Here is a 21375-nt window from a genome sequence, read left to right as displayed (position 1 = left end):
TAGGGTTGAAAAAATAGTGTAGCCAACGTAAGTATCAGTACTTATAACTTTCTAGACCAGAATTTCCTAGAATAGTAAACTGTTATCAAGAATGAAAAGTGGATTAATGAAGACACATTAGTGCAGACAGTGCACTGGGGTGTAGACAGTTGTGGTGTTTAATCTGTTATGGGAAAAAAAGGCCCTGGTTCAGATGTGAATAATGCAGTGTGGCCCAGTGATTATGAACACACATGTGCATGTGAATGGACACACACACACACACACACACACACACACACACACGTCCTCAAGGCTCTGTTGCTTACATGCATAGGACCCATTGTTAGTCATGTCTCCTCAGTTCATGAAAGAGCAAGTTCTTGCTCTTCATGTTAGCAAAACTCTGCTGTAAGTCCTCCAGGAGACTCAGCTTTGTGGAGGGATTAGATGTGCACACTGTAGCAGAAAGTCGGACAGAAGCCAGAGAGGCATCGTGCCGAGCTGGGGTTCCCGAGGAAGGACAGCAGGGCTCTACAGAAAGTCTGAGGATGATCAGGACAGGCAGGGTGTCTTTGGCGTGACTGTTCTCTGCCTTGAGATTTTCTTCCTCTCTCTTGGCCTGATTCTAGGGTTTCATCAGGGCCTCAGTGAACACAGGTTCCCAACCCTATGCTCTTCCCAGTGATTTCCAGGATTGGAAGTTCAAAATGGACATGGAGCAGAGAGTCCCAAGATCACCAGAGACAGGCCTGGGCACCACCTCACCTTAAACATTCAGACTGTCGTATGCCCAGCCTTAGTGCTTCCCAGTGTAATCCACTCGGTATCTTTCCTGTGCCCTACAGGGCTGTTAAGGAGACCATATGCAAATGCACGGTTGGGGGCTGCAAAGATGATGGCTCCATGGTTCAGGGTGCTCGCTGCTTCCATAGAGATCCAGAGCTCCATTCCCAGCATGCACATGGATAACTCCCTGCCTGTGACTCCAATGCCAGGGGATCCAGTGCCCTCTTCTGGCATCCATGTGTAACTGCACATATGTTGTGGCGCATATAAACTCATGCAGGCACACACACACATAACAAAAATAAGATTAAAGCTGCATGTTCTCTTTTGAAGGGTTCTGCTGGCCGACACATCCCTTAAAGGCCTTTCTTTTTTACCTTCCCCACCATTTCCCTCACAAACCTCCCCTGCTTCATCTTTGCTTTTCTGATCTCTTACCTTGCTGGACTGCCTGAACCTATTTATAGCATCTGTGTGCCTTTGGGTTTTTTTTTTTTACTTTTATATGTGAAACCCCAATTGCAGTCTTATTCCTGCTTAATTCTATCACTACATGAGATATGGGTCACATACTGCAGACTGTAAATAGGCCATGGGGACGGCCTGACTTTTAAGCCATCTTGGGGTCAAGCCCTGGTCTATGTACTTACCAGCTGTGAGGACCCAGGCATGGAGCCTAAATATTTGATCCCATACTGAAGCCAGGAGAGTACCTTTTGTGTGAACACACGTCTTCATATCACCCAGGACACGTGGATGGATGCCTGCTTTACTCCCAAAGTCTGCAGACACAATGGCGCATGGGGACCACTTGACCCAATGACCCGTGATGTTTGTATTCACATTTTAACTTCCCCACCCAGGGCCAGGACTAGGTGGGGTAGGCAAGGCCTGATAAATAAGATGTCTGATACACCCACAGATCTTCACACTCGAGGTAATATTTTCTTGGTGGTGCTGAGACCTACCTGAGGCCTCACTGCATCATAGACAACTGTTTAGCCGCACCTCCAGCTCTACTTAAGGTTTATTTTCGAGACAATCATTGACATATAGCCCAGGGTGGCCTCAAAATTAAGACCATCCTACCTCAACATTCACAGCAGCTGAGATTATAAGTGTGCCATCATAACCTGACTGAGGCAGATAATACTTCTTCAACACACGATTTTAGAAAGCCATACCAAGCTAGGGTTTGAAAAGGCAAGGTCAAGTCCCAGCTTTATTTTTTTTTTAATTTTTGGTAGATATTTCTTCATGAATTTTCATGAGTTTCCTTTTTTATTTTTTTTAACTATTATGCATCTTGATGACCATATTTGGCAACCCCTCAAGTTCTGCAAATGGCCCTGCCTCCCTTACTTAGATCTACAGAGTACACCTTCTGTGTTTTAGAATCCCTGTGTGTGAAATGCAGATGGTGCTGACAGCGTCCACCTCCCCGGGTGACTGGCAAACTGACATATTCAAAGCACCGATGCCTGGGCCTCGTGACTGTGTGTACTGTTGGTAAAGGTTCTTCTTCAGGGGCATCACGCATGTGGCATGACCCTTCCCCTGCCCGGTTATACCTCTTTTACTCATCTGCCACTCAAACAGCACTCTGTAGTTCTCTACTCTGCAGGAGACAGTTGTTTTAAGTACAGAACAGGGCTGAGCACCGCCTAAGATGCATTCCTAGGAGTTTCTAATCTAGTGCTGAGACGCACTGGGCTGATTTGAGCAGAGGGTACAACCTTCATGAGCCTTCCAGATTTAACCCGCTCCACCAGCTCTCAGCCGCCTTTCCAATCACCAGTCTCAAACTTGGCTGAACTAGGCAGTTTGTTATCAGCCTCCCCTGAGTTCTGCTGTAGATAATCGGGCCTCTAACACAAGGGTCACTATGGTAATGATTGTGCATGTTGGCGCTTAGGCGTCCGGAGGCCACCGCATCTGTGTAGCTCAAACCCCATGATGTCACAAACCTGATTCAAGCCAGCTCAAGCCTCCAGCTGACAGCCCCAACACTGTAACTGTTTTCCTGAGCACACAGACAGCCACGGAGTGCCCTTGCCACTGTACGGTCCCATTTTATTGCCTCCAGTCACATTTCCCTACATCTTGACCCCCTTGTTTCTTCCTGCCATAACCAACCTTGTGGCAGAGGAGGCAGGTTTGAGCCCTGCTCTCCATCCTCATGCTTGGCTGCCTTGGGATTGAACTTCCAGTCTTGGTGACTGGCGTGCTGCGGGCTGCGCAGAGCTGGCTCTGCTATGGGTTAGTCACAAAACTGAGTGTTGCAGGGGCTGCACAGCTGCAATGCTAATACTCTGAGGAGGCTAAGGCAAGAAAATTGTGAGTTCCAGCCAACCTAGGCTATAGAGTGAGGCCAAGTTCAAAAAGGAGAGGCAGGGGGGAAATAGGGGAGAGGGAGAATGAGGAGAAGGAGGAGCAGAGACTAACTGTTTTAGTCAGGGTTTCTGTTGCTGTGCAGAGACACCATGGTCATGGAAACTCTCACAAAAGGAAATAAAAACGTAATTGGGGTAGCTCGCTTACAGTTTCGGAGGCTTAGTTCATTATCATCATGGAGGTAAGCACGGCAGCGTGCAGACAGACGCGGTGTTGGAGAAGGAGCTGAGAGTTCCACATCATGAACTGCAGGCTTCTTAAGCAAAGGAGACCTCGAAGCCCACGCCCACAGTGACACACCTCCTCATCAAAGGCGCTTTCCACTTTTACTCGCTCTGTAGTGTTCAAGCGACTTGAGACTTTCCTTGGTTTTGGGTGTGCCCTGTCTGGGAAGCCTCTGACTGAATGCCAAAAACAAACAAACAAACAAATAAGCCAATAATAATAATAATAATAATAATAATAATAATAAACAAAGGAAACAAAAACATAGAATACTTAAAAGAGGCTTTTATCCAGGAGCCATTCTGTTCAGCAGGTGCGGTCCGTGCAAGGCTCCGTCTCTGACATCACAGTGAAGCTGAGCTCAGAGCCCAGGAGAGAACTGTGATGCTAACCCAGGCGTCTCTGGATCCACCCAGCGGTTAGATGCAATCTTCAGCTGCCACAAATGTCGCAATGGAAAAGCAAAGTCACCCCCATGGAGTAACCCCAGACACACTCAGGATGCGTGTACGCTCTGTAGGGCCCAGGCAAGGCTCAAAATTCTTCTGGGGAACATCCCCAGAAGATGCTTTGTGGCCTCAGATTGATCCTGGCTGGGATTAATGGCTGTGTTGAAGGAAATCTGAGAACTCTGGACAATCCACGTACATCTCCTCTACATCCAGGAGAAGTCCTCTGTCGCCTTCCAGGACAAACACCCTTCTCCCCTCTCCCTTGCTCATCTCCCCCTTCTCTCATCCTCTGTCTCCTGTCTTGGTCTCTTATTCCCTGCCCTTTGTCCCTCTGGGACAAGGAAATCTCCTTTGTGCTGCAAACTTGGTCTTGGGTGTCTTGTCCTTTCAAACGTTTGCTTAGGGAGGTGGGGCCACTCACTGAGAAAAGGGGGATCACAGGGTATAGTATGACACTACTTCTGGGGAGACGTAAACAAAGGTCTACTCACCCCAGATAGGGAGTGGGTAGTGATCAAGGTAAGGACAGTAACACACTCCAACCTGTTAAACTGAGTTGTAGTGGGGTCACTTAGAGGAATATGGGTGAGAGGTCACTCACAGGAGCACGAATGGCACAAGGACAGCGACGTCACCAAGCATCACCCCAGCATAGGTGGCCGCTCATAAAAGCGGGCATCCTGGATTCCACTGCACAGCCTGTAGGCCCCCTCCATGGGTTGGAGTGTCTTTTGCAGTTGGCTCATTTGGTCTTGCATCTCTTCCAGGCAGCTTGAGCTGAGCCACTCCTAAGCAGCTCAGCTTGTCTGTGGGTCTTCTAGGGAGCCCAGCTTTTCTAAGAGTGGATCTCCCCAGACTTTACTGCAAATGTGCTCTTGAGGAAGGAGGGGGCCTCGTGAATATGGTCAGCTTCGGGGACTTCCTGAAGTTACTGAGTTGGTTACTTCCTGTCTGAACTGTCTGAATGAAACCTGCAGAGAGAACACAGTCTTTAAATCCCTCCAGACCTCTGCTAAGGAAAAAAGAGGGCGTGATGCCACTTTAATAAACAGCCTACCCTGTTGTCGGTGCCATTGTTCCAGAAAGTGTTAGCAGCGGCAGTCTTCTGGTTGGTCTCACTGTGGTGGGTGTTTCAGGCGAGGATCTAAGGCAGTCAGACCCAGGATGCCTAACGGGAAGACTGCATGGATGTCACGGGCCTGGTGGCTGTACAAAAGATCCTTGGACATACAGGAGAGTCAGCGGGAGAGGGTGTCTTACAGGTGTAGAAGGCCTAGGTCATAATATAGGGTACAGGAGTTGTTGTTGAGGACAAGAAACCCAATCTTCTCCCCTGCCCTGGAGGCACAAATGCTCATACAACACATGGCCCTAGCAACCTCAGGACCTCACAAAGGGACGGCACACCTAAGAGATGTCACCCATCAAAGACCAACCCAAGATTCAGTTCCACCACATTAGGTCAAAGTTGTCTCTGCCCGGTGCCCGAAAGTCGTAGGCTTCCCCTGTGTGTGGCTTCCATCAGAGCCCAAGGAAGTTCTGAAAGGGGTGAGTTAAAAATGGAGAAGTGAGATTCTCTTGGTTGCTTGTAGTTAAATTGTGCCAGTTTTGTGAATTTGATGCACAATAAATCTATGGCGGTGTGGGGATGCTTGCTGAGTCATTCCAGGATCTGAGGAGAAACTGAGTAGGTGGGGATCCTGAAGGCGTCATTTTCCAAGGAAGTGCTCCTTGGTTGGAAGGGACAGAGGTCTAAACGGAAGCTGGGAGTGAGGTGTGTTTCCTCTCCTGTTGCATCTCTGCTTACTTCTATCTATTGACCCCAGATGCAATCTATGTTTAGGAGGATTAAGTACTGCCTTTGGAAGATGAAGTGAACAGAAAAAAAAAAAACCCACATATTAATGACTTAGAGCCTGCTTATAAAAAACCTCATCATCAAAAATTAAATCGGTGGCAGATTAAAAAAAGAGCCATTTGTCCCCAGACATTCTCTTGGAAATGATGTGTGCAGAATGTGACCATTAATCCCCGAGACCTGTGACTTCAAATTCTGGATGTGAGAGCTGCCTGCTAACTCAGACTTTCTGCCCTCTCAGAGACAAGCAGTTTACTGCTATCTGGTTGCTGATTTCTTTTTTTTAAAATCTTTATTATGTCGGGTTTGTTGTTTTGTTTTGTTTTTTAAACTGCTCTGGGCAGAAGACGGAGAATAGAGCTCCTAATGCTTGCAGAGCACAACCTTTGGCAAAGTAAAGTCACTGCAGGTTAATTAAGAAATTTTTTAAAATTCTTCCATAGACAACTCCGTGCCCTGAGAGGAAAGGTTATAATTAAGATAGATTCTGTGTCATTCTGATCGTTTAAAATGCCAACTCTTCAGAAAACGGAGATAATAAAGTCAGCAGGGAGAAAACTAGCGGGTTTGGATGAACTGACCTTGCTACCAAGAAGACTCCAGGAACTTCCTTTCCCTACCAAGGCTGCCTGAATGCTCACAGCATCCAATCTTCATCCTCAAGGCCTAGAAGAAGATGCTCCTAAGCATTCTCTGTGCCCCGAAGAGTCTCCTCTATAGACCTGAGAAGCTGAAACCCTGATGACTCCAAAAGGAAGGTTTCTCTAAATGAGAAAGTGTTCCCCTACTCATGCCTGCTGGGTGTGGTGATACACCAGGCTGCTGCAGGGTCGCGGTAAAGTGTGGGATGGGACCTAGGGGAGAAGCAGGCTTCTTGCATGAAGTTGGAGCACCTGGTACCAATGTCCTCCTCTGTGTGGGGGCCTCCCATGATAGGGATTTTTAAGGGACGCTTCCGTATGCTCTCTGGAGATGCAGACCAGGAAACATCTAATCAACCCCTCCCTGGAGGGGGCAATGGAGCCTGGGTGACTTCATAGCTCTGATCGTTCCATCCCGTTCTAAACCACAGAATCCATGTCCTTTGGTCCCTTCTTTCTGCAGGACGATCTCATGAAATGGTGCCTTCAAAGTCCACCCCAGTCTGCCTCATGTGTCCCTACCTCTCTCGGTTCAATGGTCACCCACAATAGCCCTCTCTCTGCTCCTAGGATGGCCCTCACTCTCTCTCTTGCTTTTTGAGTTTTTCAAATGAAACCCAAACATAACCAAATGAGGGACCACCTGGCACTCCCCAGAGAGCTCCTTCTCTTTCATCTTCTCTTTTCATGGCCAGAGCCTTAGAGATGCTTTGAGCAATTCTCGGGCAGTGAAGCCTGTCGTACGATTGTAGTTTGCTTGTGAGTGTAGCCCTGATCTTTGCACACTCTAGGCAAGTGCGTGCTAACTTCTTGCTTTCTGACCTGCATCCCGTAACACTGCCTTCTGGAGACAACTCTCACTATGAAGCACAGGCAGCCTTTACCCTAACCATCCTCCTGCCTTGGTCTCTGGAGCACCGGGGTCACGGTCATGTATTGCCACACCTGTCCTGACCTGGTGTCCCTCCCTGTCATGTGCATCTCTGGCACTAAACGGTGATGAGTGTGAATGGGCATAATTAACTTCAGTAGACTCCATCCCTGTAGCTGAAAGTCCTTATCTAGTGTGTGGGAGGCTGTGATTACCCACTGTTCACAGGGTTAGGGCCCCATTTGCAATTTTCAGAGGGCCAAGTTCATTATTTGTAAAAAAAAAAAATCTGTGCTTACTGTAGATCTGGGAAATATTACTCACTGTGGAAGCTGATAGGGTGTGAAGTCTTTCTATACTGACATCATGGACTACAACAAATGCAGGCGAGTAAAATTGTCCCAGGTTTTAGTCTCTTTGAGAGACTCCTCTCCAGCATCTGGTCCCTGCAGACATTCATATCTCACACCCGGAACAACATTTACTCACTAGTGAGAAAACAGACTCAGAGACGTTGTGTGGTTGGCGCATGTTTACCCATCTTCTATGTGGTTGGGATTCAAGCCTAAAATCTGACTAACGCTTTTCAATTTTATGCTCACTGAATTAGTGAATTGCTACAAAACAAAAATACCGTTGGGCTAGCACTCAAAGCTGCAGCCACCTCCAATGCCCACTTCCTCTAAGTCTCGGTGTCTTAGTTTTCTGCTACTGTGACAAAAATGCCCAAGGATGCACTACAGAAAAAGAAGAGGGTGTTTAACTCATACGTTAGTCACAGGCTGAAAGTCCAAGAGCAGACGGCTCTAGCTGTTTAGCCTGTGACAAAAGTCCCCTAGACCTGGACAAAGGAGTTAAGACGGGCTGGGTTAACCCACAAAACAGTTGACCTGAACAAGGGGAGCTCTTGAACTCCAGACTGATGCCTGTGTGGAAAGCATGGGACTAACCCAGCCCCCTTGAATGTGGGTGTCAGTGAGGAGGCCTAGGTAATCTTTGGGGGCTTGGGTAGTATTTACCCCTGGTGTACAAATAGACTTTGAGTGCCCATACCACAATATGGGAGGCTCTCTCAGCCGGGACTCTTGGTGGAGGGCCTAGGCCCTGCCCTGGATGAAATGACAGTCACTGGAGATCCACCGTGGAGGGCCTCACTCTCCCTGGGGTTTGGAGTGGAGATTGGGTGGGGGACTGGGGGGCCTGGTGTGGAGGGCAAGGGAGGAGGGGAGGGAGAGGGAGCTGGGATTGACATGTGAAACAAGATTGTCTCTAACCTACCTAAATTAAAAAAAAAAATAGAAAATAAAAGGTCCCCTTGACCATGTCACTGTGTCCTGCTGTGTCCTGGAGAAAAATACACAGGGAAATGCTGGTCTCCTTTACGTGACTGCACGAAGAAGGGGTCACGCGCACGCGTGCTGGTTTCCCTTACGACCACGTTCTTCCTCGAGAACTAGCACATTCTAAGAATTCAGTGCTAATCCCCTCCAGAGGAGGTCCCCAGTGACCTAATGGGTTCCCTTTGGGCTCCATGTCTTTCTTATTGACTCTGCCACACAAGGTCATCCCATTGGGAACCAAGCTTCCAGCACGAGAGACTTCGGAGGGCAAACACAAACCACACCGGCGCTATAGCTCTTTGAAATACGCGAATCAGCTAGAGGTCTAATGGGCGCGCCTTAAACACAGCCCCTCAAGTTGGCGCTGCCCTTAAGGTTTCTAAGACATCACTGGAAATCCAGTCTAATGTCTTTGAGTGTATCGTCTGCGCCCAGTGCACAGTGGACCCCACATCTACAGAAGGGCCTCTCGTGGGCAGAGGGTGCCGCTGGGTCCAGGAGGAGGTGAGCTCTGACTGAGCAGTGAGAGCACGGAGGAAAAAGTTGGGTGTGTCGGGGTGGGAGGGGGTCGATTTAGCTCCGCCTCTCTTGCGGAGTCCTCAGAAGGACCCGAGGAAGAGTGTGGTTTGGGGGATGGACACCTTCTAAATGATAGCATGCGAGGATGCAGAAGCTACATACACTCAAGCAAGTCTGTGTGTGTGTGTGCGTGCGTGTGTGCGTGTGTGCGTGCGTGCGTGCGTGCGTGCATGTGTGTGTGTGTGTGTGTTGACACGGAGAGACAGAGACAAAGAGGGATTTCTGCCAAAGACAGATGAGGTGACGGAACTGTGCTCCGATGCCACACAGAACCCACACCGTGGCACTAAAACGCAACCAAATTAGGAAGCTAGTTCTGGGACTAGTGGTTTCTCCAGCTGTGTGGATAAGCAGCGCCATCTAGTGGGGCTTCAAGCAAACTGTCACAGTCTCAAGCACATTGAAGTGTGAAATCCTTCATACCAGCAACAAGGATGACTTCATTAGAGTTCAGTGTGATTGACTTCAGGTTAGAATAAAACTCTGACTAGAAAAGTCTCCATTTTAACCCTACCATTGTTCTGGAGGCAGGCTGGCTGCAAGGGCACTTTGGGGGAGGGGGACTGTATCCACTAATCATTTGTGCACACACACACACACACACACACACACACACACACACGTTCCTGTGAGAATTTGATTCTCATAATGTGTATCGTATAAGATTATTGGGAGAAAATCTTGAGTTTGCTTAGAAATTGTTTAGGTTTGTGGGGTTTTTTTTGTTTCTGTGTTAAAGAAACAGTAATCGTTATCTCTGTGGTCCCCATGGCAGGGTCACTTTGGTTCCTCCCAACTGTCTTTGACTATGGGTGACTCCTGGGGGGGGGTATCTTCCTCAACTCTTGGGATGCTAGCTTTGAGATGCACCTGTGACAATACATAGTGGTGCTTCTAAGTCTACACCAGTTCCTCTAAGAGGCCACCTTACTTCCCAGTATGTTTGGGTGGTCTCTGCCGGGTCATCGGAAGTCTAAAGTTAAGAGCAGCCAAGACTGAACTCACCTTGCTTTCATTTCATTGGTCATGCAAGCATCCTCCAAAGCTTGTCTTTGTCTCTCACACAGCCCCAGCTCCAGCTTCACTGAGGCACAGGACAGGGACTGGTGAGCTGAAAGGAGTACATTGATCACTCAGGGTGACAGCCAATGTCATCTCACGGCAGACGCTCATTAACGCATGTATAAATGATCACCATGTCAGCTTCAGCAACTGTTACAGTTTGTGTTCACTGATAGTTGGTTGCAGTAAAATTGCACTTTTGCTCGGCTGTCCACATTATTTCTTCTTGAGACAAAGTCTTTCTACATAGTCCAGGCTGCCCTCAAACTTGCCTCTGTCTCTCCAGGGCGGGGACCATAAGACAGGCGATGCCTCCACACCCACCTGTCTCTCTATTTCTTCGTCAGATCCCTTGAGTGTGCCGAGTGGTAATGATTCACTGGGACCTGAGAATCATAAAATGAATGGCTGTCAAATAATTTCAAAAATAAAATAAGAGAACATGCTGTAAATTTTTGCAGCTCAAAATTTTTTTTATAATAATTTCATGTGGGAAGCCAAATAGAGATAATTAAACTAGATTGACAGGAACTTCTTGAGGCTCCGTGTTGGGGACTCAGAGGCTGGCTTCTGAGCTCAGCGACTGGTACTGTCTGCTTTGGCATTGGAAGGATGGATGTATTTGATAATTTGCTGACGCCCCCCCTCATGGAGCTATTCTGCAAGCCAGTTGCTAAACATTCGTAGCATGAGTTCCAATAGATTTTAATAATAGAAACCAGGAGTCAGATACAGGGGTAAAAGAGAGAAAGGAGCAAGCCATAGCCATACCTTTCCTCGCCAACTTCCCAGCCAAAAGGAGACTAAGCTCCTATCTCCTCCTGCCATATGCCCATCTCTCTGCCCAGCCGTATCATTTCCTGTCTGTCTCTGCAGACCTCCAGACAGACCTCTATGGTTAGCCAGTGGCTAACTCTGCTCTCTGGTCTTCACACAACTTTTATTTGTTAGAATGCAAACGGGATATCACCACAAGCATGGCCTTTATTAAAGATGAAGCTAAAATGGAATATGATAGTCACCCCTGTGATCCCAGGATTCAGGGAGCTGAGTCAGGAGGATCATGGCTCAGCCTGACCTAGCGGGTGAGACATGCAGGGTAAGTATTACCCCGGTCTCCGCCCATGGCCATCCCAGGAGCTGACTGTGTGGGACTGCGGGCTGCATTTTACTTAGAAAGTCGTCAGAGAGTGTGATTTTTTTCGGGGGCATGTTTTATGACACCACGGCGGGAACAAAGTTATCCCAGATCTTGGTGGCACTGTGTGACAAGGCTGCTTTCCCTCATGGTGTGTCTCAGCACAGGCTGGCTGGAGCTCAGCTCACTCTCATCTCCTGGAGTCCCGGGGGGATGGAGTCTCCCTCTCAACACCTATGTTCCCATTCGCTGCTGCAAGGGTAAGGCGACATGGCAGCTCGCACACAGCCTCTGCACGTTTCCACCTGGCGGTTGGCACCGCTTCTGCCCCACCCCCCCAGAGAGGTGAGGAAGGGAGGTGAGAGAGACGGTAACACTGCTGCGGCCCCTGGAGGAGGAATGGAATATTTGCCCAAATGGTCCTGAAGGACAGCCACCAAGACTGGGAATCTATTCCCGAAGAGAAAGGCTCATGCGTGTGACATCTAACCCGAACCTGGGGCCAGAGCAGCTTTGGTAGCAGCATGGAGGGGCTGGAATGGAGAAGGTGCCCCCATGGTGGCAGGACAGAGAGAGGGGATGCTGAGCTCAGAGATAACGAGGACCGGAAGCTCTCACTATGTCCCAGCAGTGCCTTGAGTGTTGGAGTGTTGTGCACATACATGGTCACTGGACCCTCAAACCTGGAGTCAGTCCTGTAAGCGAAGCAAGCTGGTGCTTTGTTTATTTGTTTGTTTGTTTTCCAAGACAAGGTTTCTCTGTATTGTTTGGGAGCCTGTCCTAGAACTCACTCGAACTCACAGAGATCCTCCTGCCTCTGCCTCCCGAGTGCTGGGATTAAAGGTGTGCGCCATTACCCCCCCCCCAGCCACAAGCTGGTGCTTTTAAACAAGCGTCTGTATAACAGCTTGCCAGAACATTGGCATTCCACCCACCGTCCAAGCAAGCCAAACGGATAGCCCGAGGAGCCGCACTGGGTTTTCAACTAGATATTTTGTTTGGTGGAACATTTGTCTCACTTGGGTAATTGCTTTCTAGAAGGCTCAGTAGGCCAGGACACTGTTTTAGAACAACTATCCCCCCACCATTGGATTTCATTATAGCCAAAGAGCAATTAGGGCCACGATAAAACAAGCTTATCTAATAGTGGGTACAACTACTTCTCTGATGCATTTGGGTGTCCTGTGGCACTACATTCATGAGCAGAGAGTCAATACTGATGCAATGTCCATCCTCCCAAGTCAATTATACATGTAAGAGTCAATACTGATACAATGTCCATCCTCCCAAGTCAATTATACATGTAAGAGTCAATACTGATACAATGTCCATCCTCCCAAGTCAATTATACATCTAAGAGTCAATACTGATACAATGTCCATCCTCCCAAGTCAATTATACATGTAAGAGTCAATACTGATACAATGTCCATCCTCCCAAGTCAATTATACATGTAAGAAGGTGGGCTGAGCAAGCTGTGAGGAGGAAGCCAGTGAGCAGCTCCCCTCCTGGGCCTCAGCATGGGCTCCTGCCCCCAGGCTCCTGCCCTGTTTTGAGTTCCTATCCTCAAACATCGACGCTGAAGTGTGAGCCACATAATTGATCCTTTCCCCCTCAACTTGCTTTTGTCATGGTGTTTCATCGCAGCAATAAGTAACTGGAACCAAGACGCAACCCTAACACAGTTTTGTGGAGGCTGATAGTTTTTTCTAAAATTCATATGGAAATGAAAAAGGCCTCTCGTAATCAGGAAAAAAAGAAACAGAATCTGTACAAATTTCATTAGTTGTTCAAGGAAGTGTGTCACTGGGGGTGGGCTTTGAGGTCTCAGATGCTCAAGTCAAGCCCAGTGTCTCAGAGTCTGTTCCTGCTGCCTGGAGATCCAGATGTAGAACTCCCAGCTCCTTCTCCAGCGCCGTGTCTGCCTGCACGCTGCCTTGATGACAATGGACTAAACCTCCGAACTGTAAGCCAGCCCCAGTGAAATGTTTTCCTTTGTAAGAGTTGCTGTGGTCATGGTGTCTCTTCACAGCAAAAGAAACCCTAACTAAGGCAGCCTCCATGCTGTCTGTCTGCTTGCTGCTCAACTAGCTTTCTTCCCTTTTGTGTAACTCAGGACCGTCCGCATAGGGAATGGTTCTCCCACACTGTTGTGAGTCTTTCTAGATCAATAATCAAGACCACCCCCTATAAGCACCACACACGAGCCAACCCCATCTACATAATTCCTGGTTAAGCCGGTCTTCCCAGATGAGTATAGGCTGTGTCAATCAGGTTTACAGTTAAAGCTAGCCATTGTAAGCCACAAGGTAAGCTTTAAAAAGAAGCTTGAAGTGTTGGAGAGAAGGCTGAATCAATTGTCACACAAGCATAAAGACCTGAGTTTGATCCCCAGAATCTATGTAAACAGACAAGTGCATGTAAGGCTCTAGCTTTAGAGAGGTAGGGATATGTGGAGACTCCTGGGGCTTGCTGGCCTGCTGACCTTGTCAAGTAGGTGCCAAATAGGTATTGGATAGACCAAGAAGAGACCCTATCTCATGAAGCAAGAAGGACTGAACCTAAGAAACATTGACTAGTGCTGACTTCAGGCTTCCATATGCCTGCACAGACACATACACATGCACACATGCCCACACGTCTATACATACATGCATACATACCCATATGTACACACATACACATATTCACATGTGCACACACACTCAAACACACACATGTATATAAGCATACACATATGCCCACATGTGTGTACATACACATGTGTATACATACATGCACACACACCCATATGTACACACATGTATATCACACACCCACTGTGTACACATACACAAACACACATGCATCTACACATGTGGGTACATACATGTTTATACACATATGCGCATACATACCCATATGAATACATGTACATAATACACTCATTTACATATATGTCACATGTGCACACATGGTGTACACACGTGTGTTCACATGCCAACACGTGTGTGTACATTCACGGGTATTCACACACATACCCATACATAACATACATATATTCACATGTTCACTTGAGCACACACACGCGTGTGTGTACATACAAAAGAAAAAAAGGAGCTTCAGGGTGGAAACTACACAGTAGAAAAATAGAAACATCAGAAGCTGCTAAAGTTCTCCTGGCACTTCACGTCCGTTCGGGACCAGCTGCCTCCTCAAGACTATTTCTGTGCATAAGGCCTTGTGTGTCTGAGCTGTGATTCCCTGGGGCTTTCTCTTAGGCACGGTTGAGTTTTATTTGACTGGATAGAAGGCTGACCAGCAAAAGGGCAGAATCCTAGTGCTGGGAGGTGAGGGGTCTACGGCAAATATACGAGGCATTCAGACAGGACAGGCGTTTTACTCTAGCAATAAGGAGGGAAACGCTTGTGGATGTCTTCCATTGAATTTCCGTCACATTGATGTACTAAGCTGTCTTTCTGTTGGGATAATCTTTTGTACACTTGTGTGAGGATGTGGTTCTGTTTCACCTCACCTGCATAAGGCACCTTCTGGCTGCTTTAAAAAAGAGCGGAATGGCCAACAGAGAAGCAGGAGAGGCAGGGCTCCCAGGCAGAGGGGGGAGCTCCGTGAAAAATTTTGAGATGGGAGATTTGCCAGCCAGACTCAGAGGAAGGAGAACTTACAGTACTGAGAATAGGTAACGAGTCACATGGTAGAATGCAGGTTAACATAAATGGGTTAACTTAGGTTTTAAGAGCTAGTTGGGAACAGGCCTAAGGTAAGGCCAGGCTTTCATAATTAGTAAGAAGTCTCATTATTCGGGAGCTGGCAGTAAAAAGAAAGTCCCGTTGTATCTTTCCTTTAAAAAATCGTTTGCTCTTAGAAGAGCAGTTTTAACTAACTGATACCTGTCTATCTATTCATCTGCCCCAGGATGCTTGTGCTCCGTCGCCACTCCAGCACTGTCCCTAGACAGTCTTATCATGGCCACGTGGTTACCTCCTGCTCAGAAAACCTCACCCTGAATTTCTCAGTGACCCCAGCATCAGACAACTCCAGGCTGCCTCCTCCCTCCATCCCCATTCTCCTGATCTCAGACGCCGCCTTTTCCTCTCTGCACACGGCACATCCTGCAGAAGTCTGGCCAGAAGAAAAAAGCAACCCCAGAAGAGTTGTATCCAAATATCTAACACATCGCCATTGAAGAAATTCTCCATCTTTAATGACAAAAGACCTGACACTCATAACTCCTAGATCCACCTGCTGCTATATTTCCTGGGTGTCTCTCAAGGCCTCCCTTTCAAAAAATTTATCTTCTCAGGCTTTGACTGGGGCAAGATTTAAATTATTGCTTCTTCAAAAAGAGAAAAAAAAACAATTCTCAGGAGCATGGAGACTTGATTTTCTCTTGTGCGACTCGCACCCATGGAGATCACTCCAGGGAGACATCATTAGGGTCAGAGGGTTCACGTGGTGTTTCACCAAACAGAAGGGACAGGATTCCCAGACCTCTTTGAACTTGAGCCAGGGCGAGTTATTCTGCCTCTCGGTAGGAGGAGTCAATAGAGCATTGTTTGCATGTGGTCGGAGCAGGAGTCCAGGGCTCAGGATTCCTACGGCCCCCGTCATCCACAGTCACTGATAACCATTATCAGTTTCCATATCTGGAACGTTTTCAATCACCTCACACTGAACCCCTGGGAACATTAAGCAATTCCCCAGTCTTCCCTCTACGTGTCTCCTTCCTCGTAGTCCCCTTCTGCCTCTACACACCGGATAGATAGTTCAAGAAGCTCATACAAGCAGAGTCACACTCACCACACTATCTCCCAAGCATATCAGTATTGTAGCGCACATCAAAAATTTCCTCTTTTTTTAGGGTTAATCATAGTCCGTTACATACCATCCCGGTTAGCTTCAACTGTTGATTTGGCACAACCTAGAATTATCTGGGGAGAGGATCTCCATTCCAGAATCGCGTAATCTCTCTCTCTCTGTCTCTCTCTCTCTCTCTCTCTCTCTCTCTCTCTCTCTCTCTCTCTCTCTCTCTCTCTCTCTCTCTCTCTCTCTCTCTCTCTCTCTCTCTCCCTCCCTCTCTCTCTCTCTCTCTCTCTCTCTCTCTCTCTCTCTCTCTCTCTCTCTCTCTCTCTCTCTCTCTCTGTGTGTGTGTGTGTGTGTGTGTGTGTTTACCCATCAATACACACCTGGGTTGGTTGTCTCTGGCCGTTGAGAATAACTGCCAATACCACTGCTGTAAGGTTGTGTGCCTAGCTTTCAGCTCTGTGGGCTGTAACATCATGAGTAGGAATTATCAAATCACCCCATCATTCCTCTCTTTCATTGTTTGCATAACTGACAATCCACCACGACTGCTTCGTAAGTAAAAGCATGTACCATGTAAGTCACCACCCCCAGTCCGGAAAGTTGGCATCAGGAAACGAAAGACACACCTTCAACAACGATCCCTCGGAGTTACCATCCGTTTCAGCTCTTGATTTCCAGCGGCATCAGTGCTTTCCTGTTGATAACATGCAACTATACACTCGTGAGTGGGCACGTAAGTCTCAACACGTTTGAAGCCAGGGATGTGCAATCAGTCTAGAGTGGCAAGCCTTCCAGATATAACAAACTGAGCACTTGCATCCTTTGAGGGGAATTTCAGGGTGGAGTGTCAGCGTAGCCACGCCACACCTCGACTTCAACCCTAACAGAACTGTCGTGAGCAAAATTGATCACAGAGCAGCCATATCCCTGACTCGTGCTCAGAGTGTGGTGTTTTAAGCATGTCACATCTTACATATGTGTAAATGAAAGCTTGGCTGGTGTCTATCCACAGCTCTGCAGAGGTGACCTCCAATTTCCATCATTAACATTAAATATGTATTCTCTCTCTCTCTCTCTCTCTCTCTCTCTCTCTCTCTCTCTCTCTCTCTCTCTCTGTGTGTGTGTGTGCCTATCTCTCTTTCAGTTTCTCTGTCTCTGTCTCTCTGTCTCTGTCCCTCTCTCTGTCTGTCTCTGTCTCTCTCTTTCCCTCCCTGACTCCCTCCCTCCCTACGTTTCCCCTGTGTGTGGATGTGTGTGCACATGTGTGAATTCATGCCACTGTGAGACTCAGCATTCAGAATCTTTACTGATATTCCACACTGTTTGTTTGGTTTGTGGTTTTTTGTTTTGTTTTGTTTTTGAGACAGGGTTTCCCTGTATAGCATTGGCTATCCTGGAACTCGCTCTTGTAGACCAGGCTGGCCTCAGACTCACAGAGACCCACCTGCCTCTGCCTCCTGAGTGCTGGGATTAAAGGCGTGTGTCACCGCCGCCGCCCGGCTCTTATTACTGCCCTTGTGGTGTATACAGGAACCTGAATAAGGCCATAAGAAGTCTAGGATCCCCTAGGGCTGGAGTTACAGGCGATTGTGAGCAGGCCCTGGAAGCTGGACCTGGTACTTTGAGAAAAATGAACCGGAGCTCTTAACTGCTGGGACCCCTCTCCAGTCCACCTTTCCTCATCATACCTGGCAGGGCGTGGGGCTACCCCCTGGGAGTTTATGCTAGAGGGGTGACAGGTAGAAGACCTCTTGGTACTTCACTCACAGAAACAAACAAACAAACACACATGTGATGGGGGAAGTCCTGTGTACGTGCTTACCCTATTAGTTGTTGAATAAAGCACTGTTGGCCAATAGGGAAGCAAGATAGGTGGGACTAGGAGTCGAGGAGGATTCTGGGAAGGAGGGGCACAGGCAGTCGCAATGTAGGATGTGGGAGAAACAACATGCTTGGACCCTTCCTCCGGTAAGCGAAGACCACATGGAAATACTCAGATTAGCAGTTGTGGGTTAAATACTTTAGTCAGAGCTAGCCAGTAAGAAACAAAGCAAACAGCCAACGGCTTACAATTAACATAAGCGTCCTGTGTGTTATTTGGGGGTTCAGACAGCTCAGCAGAGCCCAGGCGGCTGGCGGGAAGACTAAACGTTTCACGCATGCTTCAAGGAGGCGTGAGGCTTTGAGCCCCCTGGCATCCATATGATCACAGGGAAAGTGGGAGAATCTGTAGACCGAGTCACATGGGTAGTGACTCCATGTGAGATGTTAGTAAAACAAAAACAATCTGAATGCTGATGCTCTCAATGACCTCATTGGTCAGGGCCACAAAAGTGTCACTTGCAAAATCCCAACACCATGATAGTGTGATGGCCATTCTGATTTTGCAGAAACCACACTGCAAATATTTAACTTTTGACCTTCTAGCCTAGCGATGTGCAACCCGTCCCATCATGATGCTGGCAGTGGCATGAGCCAGACGGAGGTCCAGGTCAGCGGTGATGCGATCACTACAGGGGGGGCAGGGGGAGCCGGAGAGTATGTCTGCTAGTCTGCAACGTGCTGCTTCTTACCTGGGCTGTGCAGGCTTGGGTGCTTTGAATGCACAATGACCCTTTATGCTTGCAGTTTACGCTGGGTCTGTTGGACGCATACCTATTGCTAAGTAACAGCATCCGCCTTTTGCCCACCCCGGCACGCGTCGGCATGCTCAGAGTGGGAGGGGAAACAACACATCCCCTGGGGATGAAAGCAGGTTGGAATATAGAAACCTTCCAGACTCACATCCTTTCTCCCTCTAGTTGAGTCGAACCGTTCTTGCCAAGCTGTGATGAGGGAACCAAGCAAAAGCCACGAGGGCTCCACTGCTCAGAACGGAAGGGTGTCCCTGAGTCCCAATTTTATGGCTGGTCCCTGAAAAGAATGTCGTTGTCGTCGAGAGGGGGACTAGATCCCTGGGAAATCTGGCTTGTCCTATGCACCACAGTGGTTTGTCAGGCAACATAATAATTTTTTAAATTGGCTTTTAGTCACACTTTTAACAACAGATATTTGGTAATGGTACACAAGGAAAATGTTAAAATAGCGACAAATCTTTCAGTCTAGATCTTTATGAAAACATCTTAATTTCATGTCTATGTCGCCACTGAGGAACTTGTACTTCCAGATGTTAGCAAACGTATTAGTGCAAGGGTGTTCGTCACAGGCAGTGTACAATAGCCCAATATGCATGTTATAAAAGATAGGATCCCAAAGCCTCTGGACCAACAGTACCAAGGACATAGATGCTAATTATCCCAATTCCTTATAGGTGAGTGTTAGAAGGTCACACATAGTACATCCCATAAAGATGTATAATGCTGTGTATGGATTGCAAAGAGGAAGTTAAAATCCTATCACAGGAACCCTTCATCTTGTGTGCTTTGTCAGATAGCCCAATAAAGAGTCTTCCATCATGAGAATGTCTTAAGTACAGATAGCTTCCTTGAGATGATTGTAGAATAGGGGGTCAGAAGAAATGAAGCGTGAGAGAGGTACAGCATCATCCGTTGAAGATGGAATGGACTACCTCCATCCCTAAGAGAACCACAGAGTGGCTTCTAGAAGCTGGGAGTAATCTCTAGGCAGCATACAGCATGGAAGCCTGGACCTTGCTCTTCATCCAAGTGGATCTCAAATCTGCTCATGAGCAGTGGGTATAGTATGATATTTCAACACATGTACACACTGACTAGGCCACAGGAATTAACACCCACATCACTATGTTATGCTTTTGTGTTTGAAAGTTTTGAGTTTGCTCCATCTAGTGCTTAAAAAAATCTAATAGTTACTGTAAACTACAGCCATATTGCCATGCTCATAAGAGCAGGAGAAGTTATTATCCTATTACCCATTCCTCCTCTAGCTTCCCATCAGAGCCTTAGTAGTTTTTATTCCACTTTCTTCTACTTTGAGGTCACCTCTTGTGACTTGGACATTCTGAGATAGAATGTGTGGTGTACAAACTGGTTGACGGCAGTATTTCCCTAGTTTCTAGCAAGCATCCAGCCCTGTTGGCACATTTTCAGTCTTTGGAAAACCAGGCAGCGAACTCAAGTGGACCCATATAGGATTGATGCCTCTAGACTAACATGTTGAGGTGCTTGACATGTGGCCATCCATGGCAAGGCAATGGCCTCCCTTTCTGAAAAGCACACACTGCCGGGGGTCCTGTAGAGTAGAGCCTTGGCTGCCTCACCTGTCAAAAGAAGACATGAGTGCAGATGGGCTCAGTGTGAGATGGAGAATGTGGGAAGCTTCGCAGATTACAAAATGTGAACATTGCGAAGTATTTCTGTTGCCGCGACTGAGCGTGTTCTTGAGCGTGGCCCAGCTGGCCTTTCTTTAGTCATCGCAGTGGGAGGCAGTGGCTGCGGAGAGGGATGAGAGGAGGACACTCCCCAGGTCAGGAGAAGTCTTTGGAATCTGCAGCCCCGAAGCACACACACAAGAGGGACACTCCTGTGTCCAAGTCGCCTTCCTGTCTCTAAGGGCAAACAGTCTCCTGACAGCTGGCTTTCGGGAATGGAGCTCACGAGAAAGCACCTCTGAGAAACACACTTTTCACAAATGCTTCTTAGACTCTCTCCCCTTGCATTTACACTGCCTTCATCAAGCTGGGTGTGGCAGCCCATGGCTGTAATCCCAGAATTGGGGAGAGCGAGTCAAGAGAATTGGAAGTTCAAGGCCAGGCCATCCTCAGTTATATACCAAGTTCAAGGCTGGCCTGAGCTATGTGAGACCCTAACTCAAAACAACAAAGCAAGATGATTTTCTTTGTTAGACATTATTTTTACAGTCATTTGCTTCCTGTGATCTGTTGGCATCTCTTGGAAATCTCCCTTCCTCCCATCACTGGGTTTCCTGTGTGTGTGTGTGTGTGTGTGTGTGTGTGTGTGTGTGTGTGTGTGTGTGTGTGTGTGTGTTCCCCCCCCACCCTGCACACCTTCTTGGATTTCATGGCCTTATTATTGACTCTTTCTCCCCGTGCCTGGTGCTGCAAAAGCATTCCATTGAACCCGTGACTCTGGAAATTTTTTCTGTCGCTCTTTTGACAGTATTTAAGCCCATTTGTAGACATGTTCTGACCAGCTATCTGCTTAATAAGAAGAGAAAGAGCATTGTTAGAGTTAGATTCTTGGGACAAGAATGTACAAACTCAGGGTTTCTCCAGATTCTTTTTTCCAAAATGGGATCAAGATT

The 21375-nt window shown here is 47.6% G+C and overlaps 1 long non-coding RNA gene across 1 annotated transcript; it reads right to left on the bottom strand.

The window, feature by feature from the left end:
* Positions 1-3298: 3298 nt before the first annotated feature.
* LOC121142595 lies at positions 3299-5164 on the bottom strand. Its single transcript, XR_005879611.1, has 4 exons — positions 4897-5164; positions 4441-4810; positions 3661-3823; positions 3299-3563 (listed from the first exon to the last, which is right to left on the bottom strand). It is a non-coding gene; the product is annotated as an uncharacterized LOC121142595 (long non-coding RNA).
* Positions 5165-21375: the final 16211 nt, after the last annotated feature.

Source organism: Mesocricetus auratus, unplaced genomic scaffold, assembly GCF_017639785.1.
Source record: "Mesocricetus auratus isolate SY011 unplaced genomic scaffold, BCM_Maur_2.0 Super-Scaffold_100010, whole genome shotgun sequence".
NCBI lineage: Eukaryota > Metazoa > Chordata > Mammalia > Rodentia > Cricetidae > Mesocricetus > Mesocricetus auratus.
The sequence above is the reverse complement of the archived record's forward strand: the minus strand, read 5'-3'. Positions and strand labels throughout refer to the sequence as shown.